We start from the raw sequence: 16,926 nt of genomic DNA, 5'->3' as shown, positions 1-16,926 counted from the left end.
AAAGAAGTGTAGAAGCCAAAGGACTCTGAACACCAGAGTCTGGGAGGAAAAGAGACTGAATCTACTAGGAAGAAAATGGGAAAGCTGGAAAAAAGATAGGTGGGTAACTGCAAACTGGGGGAGATAAAAAAGGCTGCATGGGCACGGAGTGGAGGGACCCCCTTTGCAGAGAGACAGAGGGAAGAAGAGAAACAGTGGCTGGGAAAGTTCAGGACCCTATCTGGCCAGGAGAGAGACCTCGGACTGAGGCTGAGAGGGATCCGATCTCTAACTGGGGGGCTTTCTTCGGACTGGGGCTGGCTCCCTGTTCGCGCCCCTGGGGAGGAGGGGAGCTGGGCCTGGGTGCGGTGGTAGGTCAGGGGCTCAGTCCACAGCTGGAGAAAGCGGTTCCCTCCCTGGAGGACTGCGCCATAGCACAGAACTGCCTGCGTCTGCCACCCTGGGGGCTCGCGGGGGGGGGGCGGGGGGGGGGGGGGGGCAGCGGCTCTGAGTCCGCAGTAGGAGAAGTCGGTCCTCCCAGAAGTGTGGCGGCACAGACAAAGCCAGCCGGGGCCACACATCGCGCACTGAGAGGCGCTTTCCCAGCGCCAGAGCGCACGGAGCGGGACTTTGAATCCCAGCCAAGTGCACGGTCAGGGGAGTTGGCCAAGCGAGAAGGACCTCCCCTTCTGCGCCCGCCGCACAGTGCGGACGACTCAAACGGAGTCCACCGGGTGGGCTCCACGGAGAAGAGACTGGGGATCACCATTCCATTCCCCACCCCCACCCCCCACCCCCCACCACGACCAAGGCGGGGCCTCAGGGATCACTCCCGGGTCCACAGTAGAGGTGGGTTCAGAATACGCCAAACCCCGCCCCCTTGCACTGGGTAACTGCTTACCCACCCGAGGGGCACCACCCTGCGGACAGCTCCTCCCGACCAGCCACGCAGCATTGCCTGGATTAACTCTGGGTCAATTCTGGATATACAGATATATTCTCCCCCCCACACCCGCCCATTTCGCCTCCTTATCTCTTCTCTCCCCTAGGCTGGTTACTCAGGTTATTGGTCTGTCTAAACAGAAAAATTTAATCCGTTGTCTTGACACATGTTCTACACCTCCTTCTTTACCGCCTTTCTCTCTGGAATAATCAAGCCGTAGAGTTTCTCTGTCTGGGTAATCGTATCTTCATTTCGTTTTCCCCGCCTCCTTCTTTATTTTCCTTTCTCTCTCTCTGGATTAAGCCTTTTAGTCTCTCTGCCTAGTCCATGTTTATTCTTTCTTTTCTCCCCCGCTCCTGTCGTTTCTCTCTTTGTATGTTCTCTTCCATGGCACCGCCTCCACCCTCTTCTGTACTTGTAGTCGGTGTTTGGGGTTTTTTTTTTAGTCTTTAGGTTTTTGTTTTTGTTTATTTGTTTGTTTGTGTTATTTGTGTGTTTGCATGTTTTTGTCTCCTGTTTGTCTATCTGTTTTCCTTTACAGGGATACTCCAAGGAACAAATCAAAGCACACCTGGTGGAGGGTCCAAAATATCACTACGAGTAGGGTAATAAGATAACCAAAGTCACAACAACAGAGAGCAAGTAACAATCCCCGAGAAAACACCTCCTGAAGGGCCAGGCCCAGGACGTGTATGACCTTCCTTTAATATAGCAGTGCTCACAGGTGCTCACAACAAGCTTTTAAAACGTGTAAGGGACAGAAAACTAGCCAAAATGACAAAATGGAAGAATTCTCCTCAAAAGAAATTCCAGGAAGTAGCGACAGCTAATAAATTGATCAAAACCGATTTAAGCAATATAACAGAACAAGAATTTAGAGTAATAGTCATAAAATTAATTGCTGGGCTTGAAAAAAGCATAGAGGACTGCCGAGAATTTATTGCTACAGATCAAGGGACTAAAAAATAGTCATGATGAATTAAAAATGCTATCAATGAGGTACAAAATAAAATGGAGGCAGCCACAGGATGGATTGAAGAGGCAGAGGGGAGAATAGGTGAATTAGAAGATAAAATTATGGAAAAAGAGGAAGCTGAGAAAAAGATTAAAAAAAAATCCAGGAGTATGAGGGGAGAATTAGAGAACTAAGTGATGCAATCAAATGGAACAATATCAATATCATAGGAATTCCAGAAGAAGAAGAAGAGAGAGAGAAAGGGGTTGAACGTGTACTTGAACAAATCATAGCTGAGAATTTCCCCGATCTGGGGAAGGAAACAGGCATTGAAATCCAAGAGGCACAGAGAACTCCCTTCAGATGTAACTTGAATCGATCTGCACAACATATAATAGTGAAACTGGCAAAATACAAGGGTAAAGATAGAATTCTGAAAGCAGCTAGGAATAAACGGGTCTTAACATACAAAGGTAGACACATAAGGGTAGTAGCAGACCTATCTACTGAAACTTGGCAGGCCAGAAAGGAAAGGCAGGAAATCTTCAATGTGATGAACAGAGAAAAACATGCAGCCAAGAATCCTTTATCCAGCAAGTCTGTCATTCAAAATAGAAGGAGAGATAAAGGTCTTCCCAAACAAACAAAAACTGAAGGAATTCACCACCACTAAACCAGCCCTACAAGAGATCCTAAGGGGGATTCTGTGAGTGAAATGTTGCAAGGACCACAAAGTACCAGAGACATCACTACAAGCATGAAACCTACAGACATCACAATGACTCTAAACCCATATCTTTCAATAATAATGTTGAATGTAAATGGCCTAAACGCTCCAACCAAAAGACATAGGGTATCCAAATGGATAAAAAAAATAAATAAATAATAAGACCCATCTATTTGCTGTCTACAAAAGACTCATTTTAGACCTGAGGAAACCTTCAGATTGAAAGTGAGGGGATGGAGAACTATCCATCATGCTACTGGAAGTCAAAAGAAAGCTGGAAAAACCATACTTATATCAGACAAATTAGACTTTAAATTAAAGGTTGTAACAAGAGATGAAGAAGGGCATTATATAATAATTACAGGGTCTATCCATCAGGAAGAGCTAACAATTATAAATGTCTATGCACTGAATTCAGAAGCCCCCAAATATATAAAACAATCACAAACATAAGCAACCTTATTGATAAGAATGTGGTAATTGCAGGAGACTTTAATACTCCACTTACAACAATGGATAGAACATCTAGACAGAGAATCAATAAAGAAACAAAGGCCCTGAGTGATATATTGGATCAGATGGACTTGACAGATATATTTAGAACTCTGCATCCCAAAGCGACAGACTATACTTTCTTCTCAAGTGCATATGGAACATTCTCCAAGACAGATCACATACTGGGTCACAAAACAGCCCTTCATAAGTATAAAAGAATTGAGATCATACCATGCACACTTTCAGACCACAATGCTATGAAACTTGAAATCAACCACAGGAAAAAGTCTGGAAAACCTCCAAAAGCATGCAGGTTAAAGAACATCCTACTAAAGAATGAATGGGTCAACCAGGCAATTAGAGAAGAAATTTAAAAATATATGCAAACAAATGAAAATAAAAATACAACAATCCAAACGCTTTGGGATGCAGCGAAGGCATTCCTGAAGGGAAAATACATTGCAATCCCGGCCTATCTCAAAAAACATGAAAAATCCCAAATACAAAATCTAATAGCACACCTAAAGGAAATAGAAGCAGAACAGCAAAGACACCCCAAACCCGGCAGAAGAAGAGAAATAATAAAGATCAGAGCAGGAATAAACAATATAGAATCTGGAAAAACTGTAGAGCAGATCAATGAAACCAAGAGTTGGTTTGTTGAAAAAATAAAATTGATAAACCTCTAGACAGGCTTCTCAAAAAGAAAAGGGAGAGGACCCAAATAGATAAAATCATGAATGAAAATGGAATTAATACAACCAATCCCTCAGAAATACAAGAAATTATCAGGAAATACTATGAAAAATTATGTCACAAACTGGACTACCTGGAAGAAATGGACAAATTCCTAAGCACCCACTCACTTCTAAAACTCAAACAGGAAGAAATAGAAAATTTGAACAGACCCATAACCAGTGAAGAAATTGAATCAGTTATCAAAAATCTCCCAACAAATAAGAGTCCAAGACCAGATGGCTTCCCTGGGGAATTCTACCAGACATTTAAAGCAGAGATAATACCTATCCTTCTAAAGATGTTCCAAAAAAATAGAAAGGGAAGGAAAACTTCCAGACTCATTCTATGAAGCCAGCATTACTTTGATTCCCAAACCAGACAGAGACCCAAAAAAAGAACTACAGGCCAATATCCCTGATGAATATGGATGCAAAAATTCTCAACAAGATACTACCAAATTGAATTCAACAGCATATAAAAAGAATTATTCACCATGATCAAGTGTGATTTATTCCTAGGCTGCAGGACTGGTTCAGTGTTCGCAAATCAATCAGTGTGATATATCACATTAATAAAAGAAAAGATAAGAACCATATGATCCTGTCAATCGATGCAGAAAAAGCATTTGACAAAATAAAGCATCCTTTCTTAATAAAATCCCTCAAGAAAGTCGGGATAGAAGGAACATACTTAAACATCATAAAAGCCATTTATGAAAAGCCCACAGCTAATATCATCCTTAATGGGGAAAGCCTGAGAGCTTTATCCCTGCAATCAGGAACACAACAGGGATGTCCACTCTCACTGCTGTTGTTTAACATAGTGTTGGAAGTTCTAGCACGAGCAATCAGACAACAAAAGGAAATCAAAGGCATCAAAATTGGCGAAGATGAAGTCAAGCTTTCACTTTTTGCAGATGACATGGAAAACCCGATAGACTCCACCAAAAGTCTGCTAGAACTGATGCATGAATTCAGCAAAGTCTCAGGATACAAAATTAATGTACAGAAATCAGTTGCATTCTTATACACTAATAATGAAGCAACAGAAAGACAAATAAAGAAACTGATCCCATTCACAATTGCACCAAGAATAATAAAATACCTAGGAATAAACCTAACCAAAGATTTAAAAGATCTGTATGCTGAAAACTATAGAAAGCTTATGAAGGAAATTGAAGAAGATACAAAGAAATGGAAAAACATTCCATGCTCATGGATTGGAAGAATAAATATTGTTAAAATGTCAATACTACCCAAAGCAATGTACACATTCAATGCAATCCCAATCAAAATTGCACCAGCATTCTTCTCAAAGCTAGAACAAGCAATCCTAAGATTTGTATGGAACCACAAAAGATCCCAAATAGCCAAAGTAATATTGAAGAAGAAAACCCAAGCGGGAGGCATCACAATCCCAGAGTTTAGCCTCTACCACAAAGCTGTAATCATCACAACAGTCTGGTACTGGCACAAAAACAGACACATAGACCATTGGAATAGAATATAGAGTCCAGAATTTGACCCACAAATTTATAGCCAACTAATCTTTGACAAAGCAGGAAAGAATATCCAATGGAAAAAAGACAGTCTCTTTAACAAATGGTGCTGGAAGAACTGGACAGCAACATGCAGAAGAATGAAACTAGACTACTTTCTGATACCATTCCCAAAGATAAACTCAAAATGGATGAAGACCTGAATGTGAGACAGGAAACCATCAAAATCCTAGAGGAAAAACAGGCAAAAACCTCTTTGACCTCTGACACAGCAACTTCTTACTTGACATGTCTCCAGAGGCAAGGGAAACAACAGCAAAAATGAACTATTGGGACCTCATGAAGATAAAAAGCTTCTGCACTGCAAAGGAAACAATCAACAAAACTAAAAGGCAACCAACAGAATGGGAAAAGATACTTGCAAATGACATATTGGACAAAGGGCTAGTATCCAAAATCTATAAAGAGCTCACCAAACTCCACACCCGAAAAAACAAATAATCCAGTGAAGAAATGGGCAGAAAACATGAATAGACACTTCTCTAAAGAAGACATCCAGATGGCCAACAGGCACATGAAAAGATGCTCAACATTGCTCCTCTTCAGGGAAATACAAATCAAAACCACACTCAGATATCACCTCACACCAGTCAGAGTGGCCAAAATGAACAAATCAGGAGACTATAGATGCTGAAGAGGATGTGGAGAAACGGGAACCCTCTTGCACTGTTGGTGGGCATGCAAACTGGTGCAGCCGCTCTGGAAAACAGTGTGGAGGTTCCTCAAAAAATTAAAAATAGTTCTACGCTATGACCCAGCAATAGCACTGCTAGGAATTTACCCAAGTGATACAGGAGTTCTGATGCATAGGGACACTTGTACCCCAATGTTTATAGCAGCACTTTCAACAATACCCAAATTATCAAAAGAGCCTAAATGTCCATCAACTAATGAATGGATAAAGAAGATGTGGTTTATATATACAATGGAATACTACTTGGCAATGAGAAAGAATGAAATCTGGCCATTTGTAGCAACTTGGATGGAACTGGAGAGTGTTATGCTAAGTGAAATAAATCAGGCAGAGAAAGACAGATACCATATGTTTTCACTCATATGTGGATCCTGAGACACTCAACAGAAGACCAAGGGGGAGGAGAAGGGGGAAAAAAAAGTTACAGAGAGGGAAGGAGGCAAACTGTAAGAGACTCTCAAATACTGAGAATAAACTGAGGGTTGATAGGGGGTGGAGGGGAGGGGAAAGTGGGTGATGGGCACTGAGGAGGGCACCTGTTGGGATGAGCACTGGGTGTTGTTATGGAAACCAATTTGACAATAAATTTCATAAATTAATTAATTAAAAGTTAAGAGGACATCATACTGGGTTAGATCGGGCCCTAAGTCCAATATGACTCGTGTGCTTGTAAGAAGAGGGAAATTTGGATGTAGAGACACAGCTATGGAAAATGCCATGTGAAGATGAGGCGGAAATTAGTAGTGATGTGTCCTCAAACCCAGCAGTGCTAAGGATTGCCAGCAACCACCAGAAGCTACAAGCAAGAAAGGATTCTTCCTGGGGCACCTGGATGGCTGAGTTGGTTGAGTGGCCAATTCTTGTTTTGGCTCAGGTCATGATCTCATGGTTCGTGAGATTGAGCCCTGAGTTGGGCTCTGCGCTGACAGCGTGGAACCTGCTTGGGATTCTCTCTCTCTCCCTCTGTGTCCCTGCCCCTCCCCCACTCATGTTCTCTCTCTTTCTCTCTCTCTCTCTCTCAATAAATAAATAAACATTAAAAAAAATAAAAATGAATGGATTCTTCCCTAGAGGCTTCACAGAGAGCATGGCCCTGCTGACACCTTCACTTGGATCTCTAGCCCAACAGGAGTCTGAGAGGATACGTTCCTGTTCCTCCAGGGCACCTGCTTTGTGGTGCTTTGTTACAGCTGCTCTGGAGCCTGCTTCCGATTCTGTGTCTCCCTCTGTCTCTGCCCCTCCCCCTCTTGCACTCTGTCCCTCTCTCAAAAATGAATAGACATTTTAAAATGTTTAAGTAAATGATATAAAACTTCATACATTTGCAAAACTTAAAATCTGCTTCTGAATAATTGATAGGTCAAACAATAATGACACTTTTTAAATTACTGAATGATAAGAAAATTTCAGTATCAGAATTTAGGGAATGAAGTGGAAGTAAAATTGAGAAGGAAATTTACAGCCTTAAGTGCTTAAGAAAATTTATTTTAATGTTCATTTATTTTTGAGAGAAAGTGCAAGGGGGAGAGTGACAGACACAGAATCCAAGGCAGGCTCCAGTCTCCCCGCTGTCAGCACAGAGCCTGACGCAGGCTTGAACCTACAAACTGTGAGATCATGACCTGAGCTGAGGTCAGATGCTCAACCAACTGAGCCACCAAGGCTCCCCATTAAGTGCTTATTTAAAAGAAAAGAAAAGAGGAGGGGAGGGGAGGGAAGGGAAGAAAAGAGGAGGGGAGGGGAGGAAAGGGAAGAAAAGGAAAGGGGAGGGAAGGGAAGGGAAGGAAAGGAAAGAGAAAAGAAAAAAGAAGAGAGGAGAGGAAAGGAAAGGAAAAGAAAAAAGAGACCGAGAGAGAAAGAAAGAAAGAAAGAAAGAAAGAGAAAGAAACACTCAGAATTAATATACTAAGTATCCAGTTTGATAAGTTAGAATAAGTTCAGGTAGAAAATGGGAACTATAATAAAGATAAGTACAAAAATCAATTTTAATAGATAATGTCAAAAGGTGAAATATGAACAGATGAAAATCTGTTTATATTGATACAAAGAAAAGGCACAAATGAGAAGATGATATTATGAACACTTTGATGCCAGTAAGTTTTTCTTTTATTATTTGTTTTTTGAGAGACATAGTGTGAGGCAGGGGAGGGGCAGAGAGAGAGGGAGACACAGAATCCGAAGCAGGCTCCAGGCTCTGAGCTGTCAGCACAGGGCCCGACGCCAGGCTCAAACTTGTGAACTGTGAGGTCATGACCTGAGCCGAAGTCGGATGCTCAACCTACTGAGCCACCCAGGTGCCCTGATGCCAATAATTTTTAAATGGAGATGAAATGGACAACATCCTAGAGCAATGGTTCTCAAACTTCAGCGCTCACCTGGAATCACCTGGGAGCCCTGTTAAACCACAAGATTCCTGTTAAAACACCGTTGGACTTTCTTATTCACCACAATTTGAGATTTGTATCCTAACAAGTTCCCAGGTGTGGTAGATTTAAATAATTGTCCCCAAAGATATCAGGCTGTAATCCCTGGAACCTGTAAATTAGTACCTAGATGGAAGGGTGAATGTTACTTTATAAGGCTAAAGATGTATTTAAAGGATCTTGAGATGGGGAGACTCCTGGATTATCCGTGTGGGCCCTAAATGCAGTCCCAAGTATCCATACAAGAGGAAAAGGAAGATACGACCAGAGAGGAGAAGGTTCTGTGACCATGGAGGCAGAGATCAGAGTGCCTGGAATGCCAGCAGCAACCTTGTCTGGAAGAGGTGAGAACAGATCCTCCCCTAAGGCCTCTGGAGGAAGCATGGCCATGTTGTCACCTTGATTTTGGCTCAGATTTGAAACTGATTTCAGACTCCAGGGCTCCAGAACTATGAGGGAATATAAATTGTGGGAAGCCACCACATTTATCATAATTTGTTACAGCAGCCACAAGAAACTGACATACCAAATGACATTGATGCTACTGGTCTTGGAGGAAAACTAATGAGAACTAAGAAGCCTGAATAATTACATGCTTATTATGAACAGCCCCTGAAAAAAGTTTAAAAGTTCAGGCACAGATGGTTTTACAGGTGAGTTTTTCAAAATTTCCAAAGAAAATATTATTTCAGTTTTATACAATTTCTTCTAGAGAATCGAGAAAGAGCGCCTGTAGTAGCAAGGGTAAGCTAACGCTGTAGCAATCTCCAAATCTGTATGGCTTAATGAAATAAAAGTGATTGCTTGCTCAGATCACGGTCCAGAAAGGTTGGGGGGAGGGGGACAGCAGAGCTCTGTTGCAGGCAATTATGCAGGAGCCCAGAATTGCTACTCCTGTGACACCGCCGTCTCTAACGTGAACTTCCAAGGATGGGGGATGACCTGTGGGAGGTTTTTATGGGCTGGTTTTCTAAGTGACTTCCCTCACTTCATCCTTAATGACATGGCCAGAACGCTAACATGACCCCAGCCTAATTGCCAAGGTCCGCAAAATTAGCCATCTCAAGAAGGAGAGGAGATGGAGGGCTGTGGTAGAGCAGTAGCTAGCAGCTGTGGCTCTGGGGAGAAGTCTCCTGCGTTGTTCTCTGTGACTCAGTCCTGCCATGTCTGTGCTTCCCCTTGGCCACATTTGACATAGGTGTTACCTGGTGCCACTGTCACATACAGCACATAACCTCTAAGTCACCATGAAGAAGGAAAAGAGAATGGAGGATGACCCATGGGAGATTTTTATGGGCATAGCGTACATCCTTTCTGTTCACACTCCAATAGTTAGAACATCTTAGGGGCCAAGAAATTTTTGCCATCGGCTCCCTACCCACCCAGGGCTGTTCTAAGGCACATTCAAGAGTTCAAGAGTCACAGGGGTTTTGTTTTGTTTTTGCGGAGGTGGAGGGAGGGAGAGGAAGGGGGAGGGGACACTGGGTTTCTTTGACAATAGATTTCCTCAAACAATAGGTTTCTGATCCATTTGCTGACAGTCCCTTGTGCCAAACATGACATCCAACTTATTTGTTCCTAGGCATAGTTCTCAAGCCTGCTTTGTGACTTACCTTCACACCTGTGCCTTTCTCTCAATTAAGTGGTGGAAACTGGATGGGAAGATAGCACTCTTGATCCAGTCTTAATAAGACTGTGTTATTACTTACTATTTGAGATCTAGAGGCTTTTCAATCATTCAGTACCTTGCATTTTTAGACTCCCTGTGACTTTCCATTATTTCCTGTAAACCAGTATGTTTTTTCCTATAACACTGCCAAATGTAGTCAACGATCAACATACACTACGGTCACAGTTTACCAACCTCTTCTCCTAAAGCTCAGCTGGTACTTAAATGTTGTCAATCACAGTTTTATCCATTATTTTGCCAAAGTACAACATAGGTTACCATCTATTCGGTTTCTGTTATTGTTTCTTCACCTTTCCCTAGCCCCTAAATGACTAACCCAATATGACATCTCTTAGGATTTTATCAAAATGGCAGTCCACTTCAATGTACCAAGTTCTTTATTAGTGACACACAATACAAGTTTTTTATTGCTTGTTCATTTTATAGTGTAACATGTTTGTCTAGGGGGTGGAGAGTGCTCTGTTCCACTCAGAGACTCAGGGTTCTTCTATTTTGTACCACTATCACATTCAGCTTTTAAGTAAACATGGTTAGGGAAAGAAAAGAATGGTAGATTATGCATGGGAGATTCTTATGAACCAGAACTGGAAACAGCTTAACTCACTTCACATTCCATTGGCCAGTTTTCAGTCAGATTGTTACCAATAGCGTATGCCCAAGAAGAAGAGATGATTCTTTCCCAACTAATTGTATGAGGCAAGTACAACCTTAATAACAAAACCAGATAAGGATCGTATAAAAAAAAAATAAAACTTCAACAAACTAAGTCTAGCAGTATATATAAAACAGATGATACACCATGACCAAGTTGAGTTTATCCCAGGAGTGTAAGCATGGTTTAATAGAAAAATCTATAAATTCCATTTATCATTCTAATAGATTAAAGGCCCCAAATCCCCCACCACATTATCACCTCAACAGATGTAGAAAAAAAATTTTTTTTAATTTAATACTCTTAGAAAACTAGGATGAGTAAGAACTTCCTTAACCTGATTTGACCTTTATACCAAAAATTACGACAAATATTCTTGAGGAGAAACTCTGGAAATATCCCCTTTAAAAATCAAGAACAAGACAAAGATGCCACCTATCACCACTCCTATTCAACACTGCCGCTGGAAGTTCCAGTCAGCAAAATAAGAAAAATAAATGAAAAAGGATAGGAAACGAACAAAATTGAGATTATTAGCAGGTGATATGATCAGTTACCAAGAAAACCCCAAAAAAGTACAGAGAAAATTTTAGCAATAATAAAGAGCTTAGTGGGGTGGCTCAGTTGGTTGAGCACCCAACTTTGGCTCAGGTCTTGATCTCACAGTTTGTGAGTTTGAGCCTCGCATCGAGCTCTGTGCTGACAGCTCAGAGCCTGGAGCCTGCTTCAGATTCTGTGTCTCTCTCTCTCTCTTTGTCCCTCTCCTAATGCTCTGTTTCTCTCTCTCTCTCAAAAATAAACATTAAAAAAAATAAAGAGCTTAGGAAAGTGGTTGCCTATAAGATCAATACTCAAAACTTATTTGTATTTCTATGCACTAGTTCACCAAAAGAAGAAAACTTGTTTTAATAAAACCATTTACAATGAAAAAATAGTCACTGTGAAGTGAATCTAACGTACACACAAGACTAGCATGCATACATTTAAAAAATTTGATTAAAAGACATTTTAAGGACTTAGAGGGGTTACTCAAGAATGTTCAAGAATAGGAAGACTCGAGGGATGACTGGGTGGCTCAGGTGGCTCAAGAGTTAAGTATCCAACTCTTGGATTTCAGCTCAGGTTAGGATCTTGTGGTTCATGTGTTCAAGCCCCACATTGGACTCTGCACTGACAGTGCAGACCCTGCTTGGGATTCTCTCCCTCCCTCTCTCTGCCCCTCCATTGCTCATGCTCTCTATCTCTAAAAATAAATAAAACTTAAAAAATTTTTAATAAAAAAATGCTTAAATGACAATAGAGAAAAATTACCATAATATTACCATATTATTAGGAAAATGCAAATCACGACTCAAATGGGATCTCATTTTAGAAAACTAAGAAGTCTGACAATCCCAAGTATCAGTGAAGATATGCGACAAGGGAACACTTACTGCTGTTAGAATGTAAACTGGCTCAACTTTTCTGCAAAGCAATTTGGCATTATCAAGTAGGGTGAAAGATAATAATACTGTATTATCTAGAAACTCCACTTCTAGATATTGATACTAGAACACCAACGGGCATATACAAAAATATTTTACAGCAACAACAAAATACAAAAGCATTATCCATAATAGGAAAAGCCGGAAGCAACCTTGACCAAATTAACTGGTCCAAAAAATGGATAAATTAATAGTGGAATATATCAGTGAAAATGAGTGAATTATTCATCAACATAAATTGCACAAAATATTAAACAGAAAACTCAGGTTGCAACATATATCAAAAGATATTTAATAGTAAAAAAATTCATTTATGTATTGCTTAGAGATATATACATACATATGGTAGGCAGAATGGTGTCCATGCCTCCTACTCCCTGGAACCCATGGATATTCCACTACATGGGGACTTTACAGATGTAAAGATATGGACCTTAACATAGGGAGGCTATCTTAGGTCACCTGGGTGGACAGACTCTAATCACACGAGCCTTTGAAGGCAGAGAACTTGCTCCAACCTCAGCCTGAGAGATGCAGATTGAATTAGATGCGCACATGAGGTATGAGGCTTCAAACATTGTTAATTTTTTTTTTAAGCTGACTGGTGACTACATTAATGTTCATGTTTTCATTATAGTTATTTATTCCTGCATAACAAAGTGCCACCACCACCACCAAATAGCAGCATAAAACAACGAATATTTATTTTGGAGGGTCAGAAATTTGAGAGCAATTTAGCTGGGTGGTTGAGGCTCAGGGTCTCTGAGGTTATAATAAAGCGTTCAGCTAAGGCTGCAGTTATGTGAAGACTCAAATGGGCATCAGTGATCCACTTCTGAAATCATTCATATGGTTGTTAGCACAATTCAGTTCCTTGGCTTTGGACCTCTCCAAAGGCTGCTCACAGCATGGATTCTCCCAGAGCAAAGAATCTGAGAGTGAGAGACCAAGATGGAAGCTGAGATCTTCCATAACTTTATCTCAGAAGTAACATAACATCACCTCTCCTGCATTCTGTTGATCATGTGAAGCCCTCCAAAGACCCCATTACAATATCAGCTCAGCATCTGGAACCTCATTATCTTGTTTCTAACCTATAGCACCTAATGGCCCTATTCTATTTGTTTTTTTTTTTTTTTTTAAGTTTATTTATTTTGAGAGAGACAGTGTGACTGGGGGAGGGGTAGAGAAGAGGGAGAGAGAGAGAATCCCAAGCAGGCTCCATGCTGCCAGCGCAGAGCCCCATGCAGGGTTCAAACCCGTGAAGCCATGAGATCATGACTTGAGCCGAAACCAAGAGTCAGATGCTTAACCAACCTAGCCACCCAGGTGCCCTGGCCCTATTCTATTTAAGGTATGTGTAAGTCATCATAAGTATGCTCAAGCAGAGGACCCAAGACGAGGTGACGGGCACATTTAATACAGCGCCAGTGTAGAGTGGGGCTAAAAACTCAGGACTAGGAGTGGAGGAGACCCCTCAGGTGTGGTTCCTCAACTATACCAAGGGCAACAACTCTTCCTCTGTAGATCAGTACAACTAAAGAGACCAATTGTCTGCCTCCCCCACACCCAGCGTTCAATGCTGGACCGAGCATACAGTAAGTGCTGTGAGTATTACTGGTCAAAAGGAGAGAAAATGGGAGACACAATGGTGTCACTGGTCCAGAGCAGTTCTGAAATTCAGCTGGGCAAATGTTTGAACATCCTCAATTTGGATTCAGTGGTACTGTGGCCCAGATATGACTCTCCATGGCTCCTGGTCCACCCGTCTAAGCACTTGGTTTGTCCTCTGATTTCTTTTCTTTGTCATTAACGGTAGCATGTGACTGCATCTGAGTAGTTTTCTCAGGCTGGTTCCTGCTTTAGGGATGTTTAGAGGTCCAAAACCTCTTTTCATTGTTGGTATGTTCTTCCGTCCTTTTCAGTCCAAACTATTTCCACTGATATAGTCCTCCTTAAAATTTTAAGGTCTTCCAACAATCTTTTGGGGGTTAGCTCCATTAGTATATAATACACACAGAAATCTTTTCAAGATAACTCCACTAAGAACCTTGGCTTGTGCTGCGATGTCTTAAAGTTAATGCCCTCAAGCTTCCTAGAGGCCCTATTAACTGCATCTATGAGGCACATCTGTAAAATCTTTAGAGGGCCTTCATTCTGACTGAACATGCTCTGAGGCAGCATCTTTGATCTTTCTGAGATCTTAGGAAAGAATATTATAGTCATACCTTTAGCTTCAGGCCATGGTTTCCCGAGCATGACCTGAATTTGATTTTTCCTTGAGATGGCGAAGTAGAAACAACTTGAGTTTTACCACTGTCCTCAGACATCTTTACACTCCAACCAGATTGGCCTAGCTCACTGGTGTAGGCAGTAGAATTGGCCAGAAAGCCTCACACTTCAAGTAAAGAGTGGGAAAGGAGTGAGATATAGATGACCCCTCTCCGTGGTCACTGGGGAGGCTTGCTTGTTTCTAAACCTACAGCACTCAGCTGCTGTGGGTAACCACAGGGGTGCTTTCACAAACAAGCTATAATAAGGCTCTGGGAGTGAACGCCCACATGAAGGCCCATCGGCTCCAGTAAGCCAGTACTAGTGGAGGTTCTGAAGGACACTGTACTGTCGAGAAATGTAAAAGATCTAAACTTTTGCCATACTTGCAAGGTGACTAGCCTGACTCAGTTTCCCTGCTGGCAGAAGAAAGTATCTGGGTCAGAGACAAAGAACTTCATTGCTCAGCACAGCAATTAGTGTGCGCATCAGCGTATCTTCATCAGTTTCTCCTTGCCCCTGAATCCTATGGGAGCAACATGGATGGACCCAGACAAAAACCTGCACACACAGTGGGGTGCATTCTAGGAGAGAAACCCTGAATTTAGGAAATCCTAGTTTTTCATTATGGGCATTAAGCATGCCTTCCCTTTGCTGTGGAGAGGCACCATGTTTCTTTAGAGCTCTTTGCTCCAGAAGTGTCTTCTCTTTGCTTTGGAGAGACTATTCCAATCTGCCAAGGATGTTCACTACACACATATTCTCGAAAATATAATCTAGAGCAAAGGTAGTTTGTGCCTTGCGTGCAAGACATGAAGAAATCCAAGAGACCAATGAAAAATTGTCTTCCAGGGGCACCTGGGTGGCTCAGTTAAGCATCCGACTTCAGCTCAGGTCATCATCTTGTAGTTCATGAGTTCAAGCCCCGTGTTGGGCTTTGTGCTGATAGCTCAGAGCCTGGAGCCTGCTTCGGATTGTGTCTCCCTCTCTCTCTGCCTCTCCCCTGCTGTCTCTCTCAAAAATAAACATTAAAAAAAAAAAATTCTCTTCCAACATGCCTCTTCAGCCAAGAGGGGGTTAAGACACCAGGGACTATAGCAGTAGCTGTATGTGACTCATGAGACATAGCAGTATCACAGTTTTGTGGCAAGAGACCTGGACACAGGGTCTTCTGGCACAGAAGCTATTTCCCATGCATGACCCTGCCACAATAGGGTAATGGTAGGCGTTCTGTTAGAAGGATGGGTTCAGTCCTATTTTTCCAGATGAAGGACACCACAACTAGGTCTACACCAAAGCAGGTAGTTCAAATGGGTGAAGAACAGGGAAATCAAACTATTTACCATTGCCAGAATTCAGGACACAATAGTGAGACTCCTGCAGCTTGGTGGCCCTCCTGGAGCCTTCATTTGTAGCTTCAGGGTGCGATTCATGTTTCCTTGATCTAGTTTAAGGGTTGGCACATCACAGCTCACAAGCCACATCTGGCCCACCACGTGTTTTTGTAAATAAAGTTTTATTGGCCCACATGTTCATTCACTTACCTTTGTGATACACTTGCAGAGTTGAATTGTTTCTTGTAAAGCCTAAAATATTTACTATCTGGCCTTTTACAGGAAGTTTGCCAACCCCTGTACTTGGTACTCAAGAAGGAAATAGAGCAATGCTTCTCACCCCTTGCTGCACACTATGATCTCCTGAATATATTTCAAAATGTACTGATGCCAGGAGTGCCATCACAGACCACTGAATCGGTATCCTGGGGAACTGACAATTAGTATCTTTCCAAAACTCTCCATATGACTCTAATAGGCAGCCAGGATTGATAACCACAGGATTAAAGGCTCTGGGAAGGGATGCCCATATCCTTCACAGGTGCAGCGATGGCTGTAGAAGTCTGGGCAACTCCACTGTCTCAGAGTAAAATAAAAGGGGACACTTTACACTGTCGAGGACTAGGCTAGCCCTAAACTGGCCCCAAGGATACGTATATTGGATCCAAGAAGAGAGCCTGAACCAACGGCCATGAAATCCCTTGCTCTGTAACTGAGCATCTCACCACAGTAACTGCCATAGGAATCAGAGAATTGATAGTTGGTGGCAGTCTATACTCTCAGGAGGGAGGCATAGCCTGTGTTGATGGGTTAAGTCAGTCCTTGAGCGCCTGGTGGACCTATTCTATTTAAGGTGCAAGTAATCATTAGTGAAGTATGCCACAGCTAGGAGTGCTGGTAATAAAGAATCCGAAAGTGAGGATGTAGACTTTTGAGAGCTGATCATAAAAGGCATTACAGCTTCTGCCTTACTATCTTGGATC

This window comes from Panthera tigris, chromosome C2 (genome assembly GCF_018350195.1).
Source record: "Panthera tigris isolate Pti1 chromosome C2, P.tigris_Pti1_mat1.1, whole genome shotgun sequence".
Lineage (NCBI taxonomy): Eukaryota > Metazoa > Chordata > Mammalia > Carnivora > Felidae > Panthera > Panthera tigris.
Note: the sequence above shows the minus strand (reverse complement) of the source record.